This window comes from Cricetulus griseus, chromosome 7 (genome assembly GCF_003668045.3).
Source record: "Cricetulus griseus strain 17A/GY chromosome 7, alternate assembly CriGri-PICRH-1.0, whole genome shotgun sequence".
NCBI classification, from domain to species: domain Eukaryota; kingdom Metazoa; phylum Chordata; class Mammalia; order Rodentia; family Cricetidae; genus Cricetulus; species Cricetulus griseus.
The window spans coordinates 3,759,169-3,774,645 of record NC_048600.1 but is presented as its reverse complement, the minus strand read 5'-3'; the positions used below and the strand labels follow the sequence as shown (position 1 = coordinate 3,774,645).

The window sequence follows — 15,477 nt, the reverse complement described above, 5'->3', positions numbered from 1 at the left end:
GCTTACATAGTCTTGTATAAAGCCTGATATGTTGGCAAATGTCTTTAATCCCAACATTTTGGACGTAGAGGTAGTTCAAAGTCATTTTTGGCCAGACATGGCTACATAGAAACCTATCAAGAAAAAAAAGCTAAAAATCCCAGCATGGGTGGAGGAGGGGCTCATGAAGCCCCACCTCTAATTGTGAAGCTCTTAGCGATTGATGGCTGCTGCAGCCAACAGTCACTTTTCCTCAGGGATGCAGGCCCCTGAGAGAGGCTCATTCTCCAGTAGATGGTCCTCAGTTCAGCCACATCCATAGATTCAGAAGGTTTGGGATAAGACCACATGAGGAAAAGTTATGGTGGAGGACAATAGAGAATGAGAGGGGAGGACTGTCGTTTTTTGTTTTTTCTTCCCTCTTTGGGCTCTTTACTCTTTACCCAGCTCCCAAATAGATCACACACAGAGAGACCTATTATTACTTATAAATTACTAGCCTTAGCTTGGCTTGTTTCTTGCCAGTTTTTCTTAATCTATCACATCAAACTTTTGCCTCTGGGCTTTTTCCTTTTCTTCTGTATATTTTAATTTCACTCTTACTCTGTTGCTGGTTGGTCCCTGACATCTTCCTCTCCTTGTTCTCTCCTGCTCCTGTTGGATTTCTCCTTCCATTTATTCTCCATGCCTGTCCTTCCTCCTGCCTCACTATTGGCTATTCAGCTCTTTATTAGACCATCAGGTGTTTTAGACAGGACAGTAACACAGCTTCACAAAGTTAAACAAATGTAGCATAAACAAAAGTCACACACCTTAAAATAATATTCTACAACAGGAGGGAATGGGGGGTGGATCTGAGCAAAACACATATGTATGCATGAAATTCTTAAACAATAAAATAATCTTGTAAATATACTAAGATATACTGAACTAGTCGCTTCCAAGGGACAATTTTATGTACAGTATATGAATTATATCTCAGTTTCTAAAATGTAAATCTGTAGTTATATAGTCTGTGCCCAGAAATTTTAACTAAGCTATATTCCTCAGGCCCCCAGAAACCTACTTTTTCAAATAATGTTTGAAAGCATCATAACTACATTACTGAATTATTTCACTGTACCTATAAACATGTACAATTAAAAATAAAATAATTTGAATGGAAAAATTATCAAAATAGTATAGGTCATTCTATAGTTTTAAAATTACAGTAAAGATCTGATTTTTTTTTTTTGCTGAAAGTATTCCAGTGCTCTTAACTTCTGAGCTACCTCTCCAGACCTGAAACTATTCCAAAACTGACCAAAAAGAAAAAAAAAGTGTTGAATAACTTCTGTGTCATATTTCATTTAAAATATTGTAAATGTGTTTCTCAATGTTACTGACATAAAATATTTTCTATTTTTTAGTGTACTAATAGAAATTTGGGTTAAAATATCTTTTGAAGTGTTAAAAATTGTATTTTTATTTTCTGCTAATCGCTTTGTTATTACTTTCAGAAGACTATAGTGTTCATCATACAGTAAAAAACTAGACATTTTTGGATATGTTGCTTACCATTAGCCAGTATTGCTCTAAATGAAATAAAATCACTGTGATTGTGCAGAGCTGAGCCCTGGACAGGTGAGATGAGAGGATGGCGTCAGGGACTGGGCACACAATGCCAGTTAGGAACATCTGGAATACCCTGCAGAAAGTTCATGCTTTGCAATGAACTAAATTTTTCTTCAGTGTTTAGGTATCAAGCTATGTATTTTACTTTTTAAATATGTAACTTTGCAGTGTGTGAGTCTTCTGTTTCTCTAAGAAGCTGAGCCGTCCCACTGAAGCAGTGTTCTGCCTCCTATCCCTGGAAACCAGTCTTAGGTTCAGTTATTTGATTAGTTGACCTGGAGCTTATGTAATTAGAAGACACACTAGTTTCCCTCATTTAAAAGCCTGTTAGCACATGACAGTCTCCTTTCTAGGGAAGGTGATCCTCTTCACTGCTTCTTTCTGTCATCTGTAAGTTCTTTCAGACTCCAGAAAAGCCTTGATCTAAGGATGAGCTAACCACAGCAAGTACTATGAGGTAAGTCATGCCCCAAGAGCTGCGGAAAGAGAAAATGTTTTTATAAGAGAACAAAAGCCACTTGCCTTTATCTATTGTGCTAACTCAAATTCAAAATATGGTAATATTTATTTAAAGCAGACATTCAAATAAGTAACTTTTGCTCCAGGAATTACAATTTGTAAAACAGTTGTTCATTTCTTGATTAATGTTTATATTATGTCTTAATCCCCCTTTGCAGACTGTCAGCACAGGAAATGTCTGGGGAGTGAATCGGTTCTGTACATTTACATATTTAGTTGAAGCTGTGTTAAATTTTAAGAACAGTTTTAAAGGAAAGATGATAGAATTCTAGATTTACAAGACAGTGTTAAGCCAACACATGCATGCCTCTTTGGGATTAAGACTAATTAAAGCATGGGAAAGATGAGGAATGCTGGATGTTTAGTTTATGCCTCTCTGACAAAGAAAAGGGTAGAGAGTTTTTGGTCATCAGTGTTCTATGTACTATGTCCGGTAACAGATTGAGCATACGTACAGATGAGTTCATTACATAGAGGCAATCATTTGTGAAACATTTTCTAAATAGTTCATAGGGGTTTGGGATGTGATTAAAAAAACAACTAGATTTCACTCAAAGGCTTACTGCTTTTTGAAAGTGTATGTGTTTTATTTTGATTCCATAACAATTAGTACTGCAGTTACATGCATCATAGATGCTGAGGCTGTAGCATATGGGCGTACAGACTGGTCCTTGTGCACTTATTTTCTCCAGGTAGCTCATTTCAGTACAAACTCAGGTCATGCAGAATATTGATATTTCAGTGGAGATTTCTTTGGAAAGATTCAGTGTAAATGATCAGAAATTTTGTTTCATCATAAAGAAAGGGTTTTGATACCTTTATCCCAAAAGTTTCTACTAACTCTAATTAGGATTCATATTTTTGTTGATACCATGAGTCTGAAAGAGATAATGCTAAATCTATTTGAAAACTTAGGCTTTTGAAAGGAAGATCATACTGTTATTAATCTTTTCAAGTGCTGGGGATTAAATTTAGGGTGTTATACATGTTAGGCAAACACTCTACCACTGAACTATATCCCTAGCCCCTGTTATTAACTTTTTAAAAAAATTCTTTATTTTTATTTTATATGCATGGGTGTTTTGCCTGCCTGTGGATCTGTGTGCAGCTGTTGGATCCTGGAGTAACAGACAGGTGTGATCTGCCACATGGGTGCTGGAAGTTGAGCCCAGGTGTCCTGGGATAGCTGTTAGTGCTCCTAACCTCTGAGCTCTTAACTCCCCAGCCCTGCTATAACCTTTTAATACAAAAAGAAATGAAATGTTTTCAAGCTAAGCATTAACAGAGAAGTTCCAAGCAAAGACTTCACATGCATTTACTTGATTTCCTTGGAGCAGAAGAGATAGGACTCCCAGATTCTCTATTTTCTCCTCCTCTCCCTTCTCCAGAGTCCTACACCTCAGTGTGTTCAGCCACCAAGAAACCCTAGTCAATGTCAGAGCCCTCTCTTGCTTGTCTCCATCTGCTGCTTCCTTTAATAACCTCTAATGCTTCCTTTAATAACAGTCATTCTTAGCTTTTGGGGGAGCAAAGGGGACTTTCAAGGATCTGTAGAAAGTAGTCTTTGTACCTTAAAAAACAAACAAGAAAAAGTAAAATGAAACATTTTTGCATGCAATTTCAGATTTGTAGGTAATTTGAAACCCAATTCATAGACTGCCCTCTGCCCCACATGTACACAGATGGTGAGATGCAGAACATTTGATATTTTGTTTGTTTTTGAGATGGGGTCTCATGTATTCCAGCTGGCCTCAAGCTGTAGCTAGTATGACCTTGAACTTCTGCCCCTCCTGCCACCTACCCAGTGCTGGGATTGCAGGTGGAGGACACCTTGGTCTTTTAAAAAGAATATTTGACTTTGATTAGACATATGATTTGTCTAATGTTTTTCTTAGCTTCTGGATTTTTATAAAATGTAAAAATCATTAAGATAATGATTCTTTGTAGTTTTCTCTCAGGGACAGGGTCAAATTGCTGCTTCTGTCCTCTTTTAGCCCCTCCCCCAGCCACCCAGTTTGCTTAAGACAGAAAGGCGGTTCACCAGCGTCTGTGGCATCACTGTGGTCAGGCTCCTAGGACTTGATTAATCACTTATGCCTCTGGAGAAAATGCCAGAAACCACTTTACTGTCACTGAAGAAAAATAAAATCTCCATTTTTATTTTTAAGGCATGTAAGTGCCCCAAATAAGATAAGCTAAACAGGTCACACGCTGCTCTGCTCATAGCGGAGAGGGCTTTCAAAGTTTGGAGAGTTCGGTCCTGCTGGTTCCTGCCGTGTTGATAAAGAGGTGATCCTAAAACAATCAGACAATAGAGGAGGAAGCGCTGGTCAGTGCTCAGATCCGTCCATCTGGAGACAATTATAGGAATTCTCTTAAGATGAGGGAGTACCTATCTTGGATTCATCCTCGGGACCTACTCAACTCAAAGCTATTTAAGGCTTCATGCCAAGCCCTTCCCATGTTGCCCCAGGCTCTGCTGGCAACAGAGTGAGCAACAAAGAGGCAAATATTGTAAGATTTTCATGCTCTTATAGAGCATGGGGTGATTAAAGATAGTCCATAAAGATGTATATAGGGATAACTTGTGAGTTGTGTAAGGAACTAAGCTAGCTAGCATGGTAATGCATGCTTGAAATCCCAGCACTGAGCTGGGTGTTGGTGGCTCATGCCTTTAATCCCAGCACTCGGGAGGCAGAGGCAGGCAGATCTCTGTGAGTTCGAGGCCAGCCTCGTCTCCAGAGCGAGTGCCAGGATAGGCTTCAAAGCTACACAGAGAAACCCTGTCTCAAAAAAAAAAAAAAAAAAAAAAAGAAAAAAGAAAAGAAAGAAATCCCTGACTGAGAGAAGTGAGGCAGAATTAGCATATGTTTAAGGCTAGCCTAGGCTATGTAGAGATTTCTGTTCAGGCCAGCTTGGACTACATAGTAAGACTCTCTGTCTCTCTCTCTCTCTCTCTCTCTCTCTCTCTCTCTCTCTGTGTGTGTGTGTGTGTGTGTGTGTGTGTGTGAGAGAGAGAGAGAGAGAGAGAGAGAGAGAGAGAAAGAGAGAGAGAGACAGACAGACAGAGACAGACAGAAACAAGAGACAAAGAGACAGACACAGAGAGAACCTTGCTGTGTAAAATGCTCTGCTATTATTTTAGCTGATGGCCATATTTCTTTGGAATCCCCCCAACACCTTTTCCAGTGCTCAAGAATAAACCCAGAGCACTGCACATACTAGGTCAACATTTATCACTGAGCAATTCCTCTAGCCCTAACTGTATTTCTTTCTTTTATTTGGGAGAGGTGAGAAAGGCTTTTGCTATGTAGCCCAGGCTGGCCTATAACTCACGTAGATCCTCTTGCCTCAGCCTCTTCGTGCAAGAATTATAGATGTGTGCTACCATCCCCAGCAATGGTTGTCTTTATGAAGATTGTTTGTGGCTACCATTCCTATCTCTTAGCATAGTCAGTGCATTTCCAAATGACATTTGGCAAAAACAAAGCTAAGGCTCTATTAATATTGTGCACATATCAAGTTCATTATTATAGTATGTTCTGGCTTTAGTTCCTCATTTCCAGTCAATTTAATTTTGTCAAATCTGTTAGTTATATTTTGTACTTCCGAATCTTTGCTAAAGCTCAACTCATTTTCTTAAGCAAAGCAGGCTTTCAGCTCATGTAGGAACTGTCAACAGCCACTTCCATCTGTGCCCACCTTTTTAAATAGTAGCTTTCAAATTCAGGCCATCATTATCTTTCCAAGTCATTAAGGGACCCACCTCACTGGTCCCTCTGCTGCTGGCTTCTCTGGATAACACTCAAGTCATCTGCTAACCCAAAGGCTGACCTGTTGCTCCTCTGCCTAAAACCCTCAGCCACTCTATATTCTCTTCACTGTATACCAGCCTGCAAGTAGATATCCATGGCATTCTGTTTGCTCCAGCCTGCCTGTCCTTCTACTGTATTTACCTGCTCCCTAGGATCCATCCACCTGTGCTCTGCACCGTGTTCTGCTGTGACTTACATGCTCTTACATCCACCTGTGCTCATCACCATGTTCTGTTGGGATCCTGTTTTTTTGTTTTGTTTTTGTTTGTTTGTTTGTTTGTTTTACCATTTCCTGCAAAGCTCAGCTCAAAGCCTCTTTTCCTGAAGCTGGAGCTCACCCTCTGTCCTCTGAACTTATTCTGTTTTTCACATGCATTGTGGGTCCTATTTATTTGTGTGACTCATCTTTCCTGTTAGACTACTAGCTCCTTGTAAAAAACTTCTCTCACCACCACATACACACACCCTTTTCACTACATGTATTTAATGAATACTGTCAAATTCAAGGAACTCTGTTTTTCTTAATTCAAAAAGAAACAAATTTATTTAGTGGTTTTTGGAGACAGGGTTTCTGTGTTTAGCCCTGGCTGTCTTGGAACTCGCTCTGTAGATCAGACTGCTCTCGAATTCACAGAGACCTGCCTGCTTCTGCCTTCCAAGTGTTGGGACTAAAGGGGTGAGCCACCACTGCCTGACAAAAATGGAACTCTTAATTTTGGTCAAGCTTTCTTTCTTTTCCTCAAAGAGTGGCTGAAGTTCCTACCTGAAGAGCTCAAATGATTGTGTGTGTAAATTGAGCAGCGAACAGGGGAGGGATAAAAATGAGAGCTGGAGGGGCACACTAGACTACTGAAGAGTAGCTCACTTATCATCAGTAAGTAGAAATGGCAGTCTCAGAGGAAGTGTGAGAGAATGTTCCAGAATTAAAAGTAGGTCTTGTTTCTAGATAGCTTCCTAGAGGGCTAGCATATCAGTAAGGATTGGATTCATTTATATGTGATGGGAAAAGCCAAGATAAGAGGGCTTTAAACAAGATATTCATTTCTCATATTACTAAAAATATAAGCAAGCAAAATGGAGACTTAAACATTTCAGAGCAGTTGGATAAGTTACTCCAATGAGGGACTCAGGTTCCTTTGTGGGGCTCAGGCGTGGCAGACCACGTCTTAGTCCAAAAGATTACAGGGCTTCACCTAGCCCCCTGTTAGTCAACCAGCACGAAGTACGAGTGGGAAGAAAAGATGTGTTTTCTCTCTCTCTCTCTCTCTTTTTTTTTTGGCTTTTCGAGACAGGGTTCCTCTGTGTAGCTTTGGAACTAGCTCTTGTAGACCAGGCTGGCCTCGAACTCACAGAGATCCGTCTGCCTTTGCCTCCCAAGTGCTGGGATTAAAGGTGTGCACCACCAATGCCCAGCGTGTTTTCTCTTTTAAGAAAAAGCTAACCATGAGGGAGAAAGGGGAATATAATCATTCAAAGGGGTTATTGACCCAGAACTAGGGGTTAGTGGAAGATGTGTTAGTTCTGGGTGGCAAATAGCTGTGTCTGATGGATGCAGTATCAGTCTTGGCCCGCCACTTTTAAACCTTTAGAACAAAGTACAGCACCATGTCTGAAGGCAAAATTTTAAGAAAGATTTATAGTAAGATTAAAGGAAAAATTAAGAAGAGCAAGTCGAACTGGCAATAAACACAAATTTGCTCAGATTGAAGGATGGAACTCTTGACCAAATGATGAAGGTGACTTAGTCAGTCACAGTGTCCCTGTCCCCTTCTCCCTCGTCCAGCCTCTTATGTCCCTTAACCCCCATGGAGAGGTGCGTCCCCCATGGAGAGGTGCGTGTGATTACTCTCCTGCTAACTTTTCTCATTTGGGCAGAGTGAGCAACTAAATTTTCCCCAGAGCGTTAGAGAATACAATTTTTAAAAATCAGCCGACTTGGAATCTGCCATGCCACAAGCAAAAACATACAAATTTCAGAGTGTTTTCCAAGTTAATTTGAACTTAATTTTTATGGTAGATCACCTCAATTATCCATTTACAGAAAAACTACTTACAAACCCATTTCACCTGTCACTTAAAGTAGCTTTTTGAGACTTTAGAATGGAATACTTCCTTCAGTGTGGGATACTGAGGAAGCAACCCTGGATTTGTGGTTTGTGGTTTTCAATATTGTAGGGTTAGATCAACTGCTGTGAACTCTTGATGGAACAAAGCCCCTAATTCATTCTGTAGTAGTCTTAAGTGTATTATCATCTTAAAATGGATAAGTCTTTATAGTATAGTCTTGCTTTATTTACTCCAAAGGGATAAATTCTGAAGAGAAGGGACACAAGGACTTGCTCTTTTTTTTTCCCTTAAACTCAACATGGGTTTGAACAATTAGGGAATTTTAACAGTGTAATACAAATACAGTAAGATTTCATTGCACAATTATATGGGGAGAGTATGGTCTAGAATGTAAGGTAGTTGTCATTGCCAATGGCATTTTGTCTTTTATAGACCCTCTAATCAGGAAGAAGACTTCCAAAACCTGATGTGATGTCTCCTCCTGGAGACGAGGCACGAGGTGAGTGAAAACTGCTAAGACCTTGTTTCTAGTGGGAGCACAGATAAGTGTGGTGCTGAGCAGAGATCCTTCTGGAAATAGAAGCATGTTATAAAAAATTGAGTGGGAGAGTTTTGTAAGCCTCTGTTTGAAAAACATCAACTAGACAAACAAGAATTTCTTTAGATGGCAGCCAGAAATAATAGCCACCCTATAAACCAGCCATGCTACTTCAGACTCTTACTGTATGTATGAATGCTTACCTGTGATACTGACAAGGAATAAACTGTTTTAATTGAGTTCCATTTGGGATGTCATTGGGGATTGCAAAAACTGTCTGGAAAGATGACAGTGAGATAATATGTTCTGAGTCCCCACTTTGTTCTGACTTTGTCACATAATAACCATTTGGACTAGACCAGCTTACCACAATTAGTGAGCTTGCATTTTGAGTTTTTATCTTGTATATGGGGTGTGTGGGTGCATGTGTTTGAGCACATGCATATACAGGTGTGTCCGCCAGTCCATGCATGCAGGCCAGAAGTCACCATTGAACATCTCCCTTATTGCTCTCCACCTTATTTTCGAGACAGGGTCTCTCACTGAACCTGGCACTCACAGTGTCAGTTTGACTGACCAGCAAGCTCCCAGGATCTGCCTGTCTTCATCCCTTTCTAGCACTGGGGTTACAGTGCTGGGTATTTGAACTCAGGTTCTCATGCTTGCCTAGGCCAAAGATTTCTTACCTTTCCAGGATGACAAAACTAAATAAATAGAACAGCTAAGATTTGAAGCTAAATCTTGATGTATTTTGAAAAAAATTCTTCCTAGGTAAAAGCCCAACAATACTAAGGAGACTGAGGCAGGAGGACTGCTAAGAGTTCAAGGCCAGACTGGGCTACATAATAAATTCTAGGTCAGCCTGAGCTATAGAGTAAGGACTTGTCTTAAAAAGTAATGGACCAGGGGCTGGAGAGATGGACAGCTCAGTAGTTAAGAGTACTGGATTCTTTCCCAGAGGACCCAGGGTTGATTTCTCAGAACCCACATGGGAGCTCACAATCATCTGTAACTCTAGCTCCAGAAGATCGACACCCTTTTCTGACCTCTGTGGGTACTGCACACACATAGTGGACAACATATATACAGACAACAAAACACACACATAAAACAAAGTCACGTAAGATAAATAGTTGAAAAAATCCCAGTTTAAAAGCTCATTTTAAAAATTCCAAACTACCAAGTGCTGATTATAAGATAAACAGACTGTGTCTGTGAGATGTATGGTGTGTGGAGGTACTTGCCACTGGTGACCTGTGCTCAAGCTACATGGCCTGTGTGGTGGAAGGAGAGAACCAATTCACACAATTGTCTTCTGACCTCCACATGTATGTGGTGTAATGCTTTCACCACCCCCACAAAGTAAAAAATGGAGAAATGAAAACATTTTGAAAAGCAAATCAACATACTTAATGAAGAAGAAATAAAACTTGAGAGCTCACCTCATCTCTCAGCCCATCCTCCTCACATTGTCAGGGTTTGCCTTACATTCTTGCTTATCTTTACTTTCATCAAGTGTAGTGGAAACACATGTTATCACAGCGAAGGGAATGAAGGCAGGGGGATTACTATGAGATTGAGGGAAGAGAAAACCATGAGTGGAGAAGTTGATTCGTGTATCTTTACTAGAATAAACTATAAACATTTCTCACTCAGCAAACATGGGGCATCTTCAGACAGAAACTGAGAATGGAAGTCACTGTTTACCAGGGACCCATAATCCAGTGTAGTGGCACCCCCTTTATTTTTGAGGTATAGGTCCGAGCTCTAAATCCTTACCCCAGAAGAAATGAATCTACTTAAAATTTTGCCTGCAATTCAGAAGATTTGTGGGCATCCTGATTTATATGAAGTCCTGATCTCCTATTAGTGAGGCATTTAAATTAATTATTTGATATAAGCATCATCACAAGATGTGGACAACCCAGAATGGCAACCCAAAGAAGCAACACTTCAGGTGTGGTGCCACCCACCTGTCGTTCTAGTATCTGGGAAATGGAGGCAGGAAGCCCAAGAATTCAAGGCTAGCCTGAGGTATGTTTCAACAAAACAAAACAAACACTAAAAGTAAGTGTAAAAGTAGGGCTCAGCTCCACCAGAATAGGTCATGAAAGCCAGGGCAGAGTGACATTCAGAATCCTAAGGACTCCAGAAGCCTGAGCGCTAGCCCAAATCGGGGGTGAGGGGAGAATACCCAGTATTTTAGGGGCTAGCATCAACAAAGTCTACAGACAAGAGAGCACAGGGAGCCACACCATCTTTACTTTAAGAAGTACATTTTTGGTGTGTACACCAAGGTGTATGTGAGGTCAGAGGAACAGCCAGTTCTCTCCTTCTACCACAAGTCCCTCATCAGGCTTGATGACAAGCACCTTCATCTACTTGAGCCACCTCACTGGTCCTGGCTTTGGGCTTTTGAGACAGGGACTTAGATATCCCAGCCAGGGATGACCTTGGTCTTCCAGTCCTCCTGCCTCCATTTCCAAAGGGCTGGGGCCATAGACCTGAATCACCATGCCTGGCTCTGACTGTGTTTGTCATGTGACTGAGACCACTGAGTATAGAGCTGAGACTGTCACTCAGTGGTAGAGTGCTTATCTAGCTTGCACAAGACCATGGCTTCAGTCTCCAATACCATAAAAGATGAAAATAATAAAAGTTAAAATAAGATAAATTCCCCAGACTCAGGCTGGGATTGGTGGCTAAATAATCTGCTCTTTAAAAGACATATTACCCAGGAGCTGCAGAGATGGCTCAGTCATTAAGAGCATTCCAGAGAACCTGGGTTCAATTTCCAGCACCCACATGGCAGCTTAAAATTGTCTGTAACTCAGTTCCAGGGTATCTGACACTCTCAAACAGACATACAGGTAAAGCACCAATGCACAGGAATAAAAAAATTAATAAAAAAAGACACATCACCCAAATCACATGGGACTTGTCAGAAAGCTACTGTTCCACAAGGGAAACTGAGGTAAGTTCAGAAACTACCTATAAAATTACTTAAATTTCTGACACTACGTTTTGCTCTGGACTGCAGGGAGTGCATGTACATTCAGGTTGGAGTCAACCCTTCAGGGTGGATGGCTCGCTCCCAAGTCTGCTCCTTTCCCTCCTTCTGTATCCCATAGTTCCAGATGAGTCATTTGCAGCCAACAAGAAAGAGTGCACAGCTGGAAAAGGGTTCTAACATTTCATCATGAGCTGTAGTCCTTGTATAAGTATTTTTGTAATTGCCTGTGTAAAGCAAGGTTTGCATATACTGGCCTACTGTGTGTTTGGCTGTACTTAACCTTATTTACCTAACTAAACCCCTACTATTGGTCTCACCCTCTGCTTCTTTCTGGTGGCTTCATAAAGTCCCAAGGACACTTCACTGGATAAATATCAAAATATTACCATTAAATTAAATTTCTCTTAGGTGCCATAAAGGCCTCAAAGAGTAAACTTACAATGCACATGCTAATATACATATATCATATATCTCCCCCTTTTTATTGGGTTTTTGTTTAAGACAAGCTTTCATGTTGCCTAGGCTGACCTTGAACCCCTGATCCTCTTGCCTCAGCCTCCTGAGTATGAGGATTACAGATGTGTGCCACCACACCTGGCTCTACGTAATGTATTTGTAATTTCTTTAAACGCAAAGAAACATTTGGTCTCTAATAAACTGTAGTTCTGTGCAAGACTTCCAGTCTACATATTGGGAGAGTGAACTTTTTCTTTTAAAGCAAAATTTACAATTTAAGTAAAAAGCCATTGATCCCCCCCAAGTTTTCTCTTTCCCAACTCAATTAGGAAATAAAAAAGAACAGGTCTCCTTGATATTAATATGAACAAATAAAACTCTGTGTGGTTTTCTCTAAAGAAAGAAATTATTAACCATAAGGAGGGTGAGAATCCATTGAGAGAAGCACCCAGTGACAGAGGAATGAATAAATGACATAAGTGCGTTTATCTCCAAAACACAAGCAAATTTTGTATTCTATAAAATGTCTGAGTACTATAAGGTAAAGAGACAGCTCAGTGGGTAAGGTGTTTGCTGTATAAGCACGGGGACATGAATTTGGATCCCCAGAAGCCATGTAAAAGGTCTGGCATGTCGGTGTTCAACTGTAATCCCAGTGCTGGAGAGTGGAGACTCACAGGCCAGACACTCTCAGCAATCAGTGAGTTTGGGTCAGTGAGAGAGCCTGTTACAAAAACAAACAAACAAACAAAGTAGAAAGCAACTGAAGAAGACACCCGATGTCAACTTTTGGTCTCCACAGGCATATGCATACACGTGTACACACATTTGAACACACACATTCATGTGTAAATATATGCACAAGCACACACACACAGATGCACACACATACACACACCAAATAGCAAAACATCCGAAGTATATGATAATTAAGAAATTGTCTTAAAATTGAGTAAATTGTCTTGAAGGAGATGATTTATCCCCCAGGCTTCAAGTCTTGCACACTAGGATAGTAAGATGCTGAGTTGTGTGAAATGAGAAAGATTCAGAAAGACATTGTTGCATGCTGTCTTAGGATTGAGTTCTAAACAGTCGGTCACAGGGCAGACAATGGGGTTACTCAGCCTAGGGATGGGTGGTCTGGAGGGAGAATGGGGAGGTGTTGGTCCAAGTGTACAGGTTTCTCACAGGAGGACCAGATGGCTTGTTTGTTGTTGTTTGTTCATTTCTTTTGTTTTTTGAAAGATCCGTTGCACAGTAAATAATATACTGTGTGCATCAAAATTCTTTAAGGATTAATTTCAAGTGTTCTCACCATAAACAATGATAAATATATGAAATGCTGAAAATGTTAACTAGCTTGATTTAATCAATCTACATTGTATGCAAATATAACATTACACTGAACCTAAAAGCGTATGCAACTATAATATAATTATAATTGGCCAATTAAAATTTTTAAAGGAGTAAGAAAGGTTAATGAGGTGAATATAATAAAAAATATTATAGACATGTATGTCAAAGTATAAATAAAATATTTTATAAGTAAATAAAAGGCAAAACATTAAAAGTTTAAGCTCTATGGTAGCAGGTACCTGTAACTAAGAGGCTGAGGAAGGAGCACCATGAGTTCATGGCCACTAATCCTCATAGTCATATCTAGTTTCAAAACCAAAACTAAAAAACCCCAGTACCTGATAGGTGCATAAAGATTGGTCTTTCCAGCAAGACTTACTGCAGTGGTTCTCAACCTTCCTGATGCTTTGATTCTTTAATACAGTTCCCCATGTTGTGGTGACCCCAACCACAGAGTTATCTCCTTGTTACTTTGTAAGTGTAATTTTGCTAGTTATGAATGGTAATATGTATATCTGATGTGACCCCTGTGAAAGGGTCCTTCAACCCCCCCAAATGGGTCTTGACTCACAGGTTGAGAAATGCTGACTTACAGTATTGTGATGATTCGCAGCAGGACAGGACACTAACACTGTGGCATGAGAACACAACAGAAGACAGCCTGGCTAATTATGCCTTGGAGGACCAGGCAGGCTTCCCTTGGAAAGAAAGGGGTATGTGGGTTGAGCCTGCAAGGATAAGAAGCATCCTTCTGGAGCCGAGCAGTGGGGGCATACACTTTTAATCCCAGTACTCAAGAGGCAGATCTCTGTGAGTTCAAGGCCAGCCTGGTTTACAGAGTGAGTTCCAGGACAGCCAGGGCTACACAGAGAAACCCTGTCTTGAAAAACAAACAAACAAAAAATCCTTTTGTAAGAAACTATATTTGGATTGGAAACATGACATGGCAGTTAAGAACACTTGCTGTAGTTGCAGAGGGCCCAGGTTCAGTTCCCGGCACTCACAAGGTAGCTCACAACCCTTTAATTCCAGTTCCAGGTAATCTGATACCCTCTTTTGGCCTTCACAGGTAGCAGGTATGCACATAGTACATACATATGTGTAAGGAAAACACTCATGCACATAAAATAAAAACAATAAATCTTCAAAAATACGTTGGAGGGGGAGAAGATGTAAGGAACAAAGGTGCCAAGACATGCACGTGTGGTGAAATGCACGAACTATGATCATTTACACATCTGTATCACATATACCAACTACTGTAAAGTTTGCTTTGAGTTTCTGTGAACTAGAGAAGTGAAGACATTCAGCTAGTCCCATTACTGTCAGAGGCAGTAAAATTGTACCAGCTAATGCATGGCTGGCAACAGTGACACAGGGAGCCTACCCAGCAGCCTTTCCAAGGCTTTCCTACTAGAAGAGGGAGTGGCCCTACAGGACAGAGTGAACTAATTAATATAGGTTACCTGAGGACAAGAAAGGACTTCCCACCAATCTGCTATTGGCAATGCTGTCTACCTAGGAGCAGCTGTGTTCAGCTCTGGCCTCCCACTGCCTGCCCCACAGCACACAACCAAAGTCCCTAGGAAACCACTCAGTCTTAGAAGCCTTTTGGTGTCCATCTTTTGCTTTTCAAGCCTATATCTAGTATACCATCCAAATCATACTAAACTCAATCTTTCATCTCTGACATCCCAAGCCTCCTTCAAGAGATGTCTTAGTGCCTCTGATAGGTTAGTGACCAGGCAGCCCTAAGCCAGCCCTGATCTCTTGTGTAGGCCTGTGGTAGAATATTAAGGTGTGTGACTTTTGTTTATGCTTCATTTGTTTAACTGTGTGAAGCTGTGATTCTTTGTCTAAAACACCTCATGGTCTAATAAAGAGCTGAATGGCCAATAGTGAGACAGGAGCAAGGACAGGTGGGGCTGGCAGGTAGAGAGGATAAATAGAAGGAGAAATGAGGAAGAGCAACAAGGAGAGGAGGATGTCTAGGGCCATCCACCCATCCACCCATCCACCCATCTACCCAGCCACCCAGCCACCCAGCCACCCAGCCACCTAGACACCCATAGAGTAAGAAGGAGAGTAAGATATACAGAAGAAAGGTAAAAGCCCAGAGG

General features: G+C 40.7%; 1 protein-coding gene across 1 annotated transcript in view; it reads left to right on the top strand.

Moving 5' to 3' along the window:
• Nucleotides 1-1,787: 1,787 nt before the first annotated feature.
• Arhgef33 (Rho guanine nucleotide exchange factor 33) overlaps nucleotides 1,788-15,477 on the top strand; it is a 75,038-nt gene continuing 61,348 nt past the window's right edge. The window contains exons 1-2 of the mRNA XM_027425998.2: nucleotides 1,788-2,050; nucleotides 8,427-8,493. The gene's annotated coding sequence lies outside the window, so the exon portion shown is untranslated. The remainder of the gene's footprint in view (nucleotides 2,051-8,426; nucleotides 8,494-15,477) is intronic.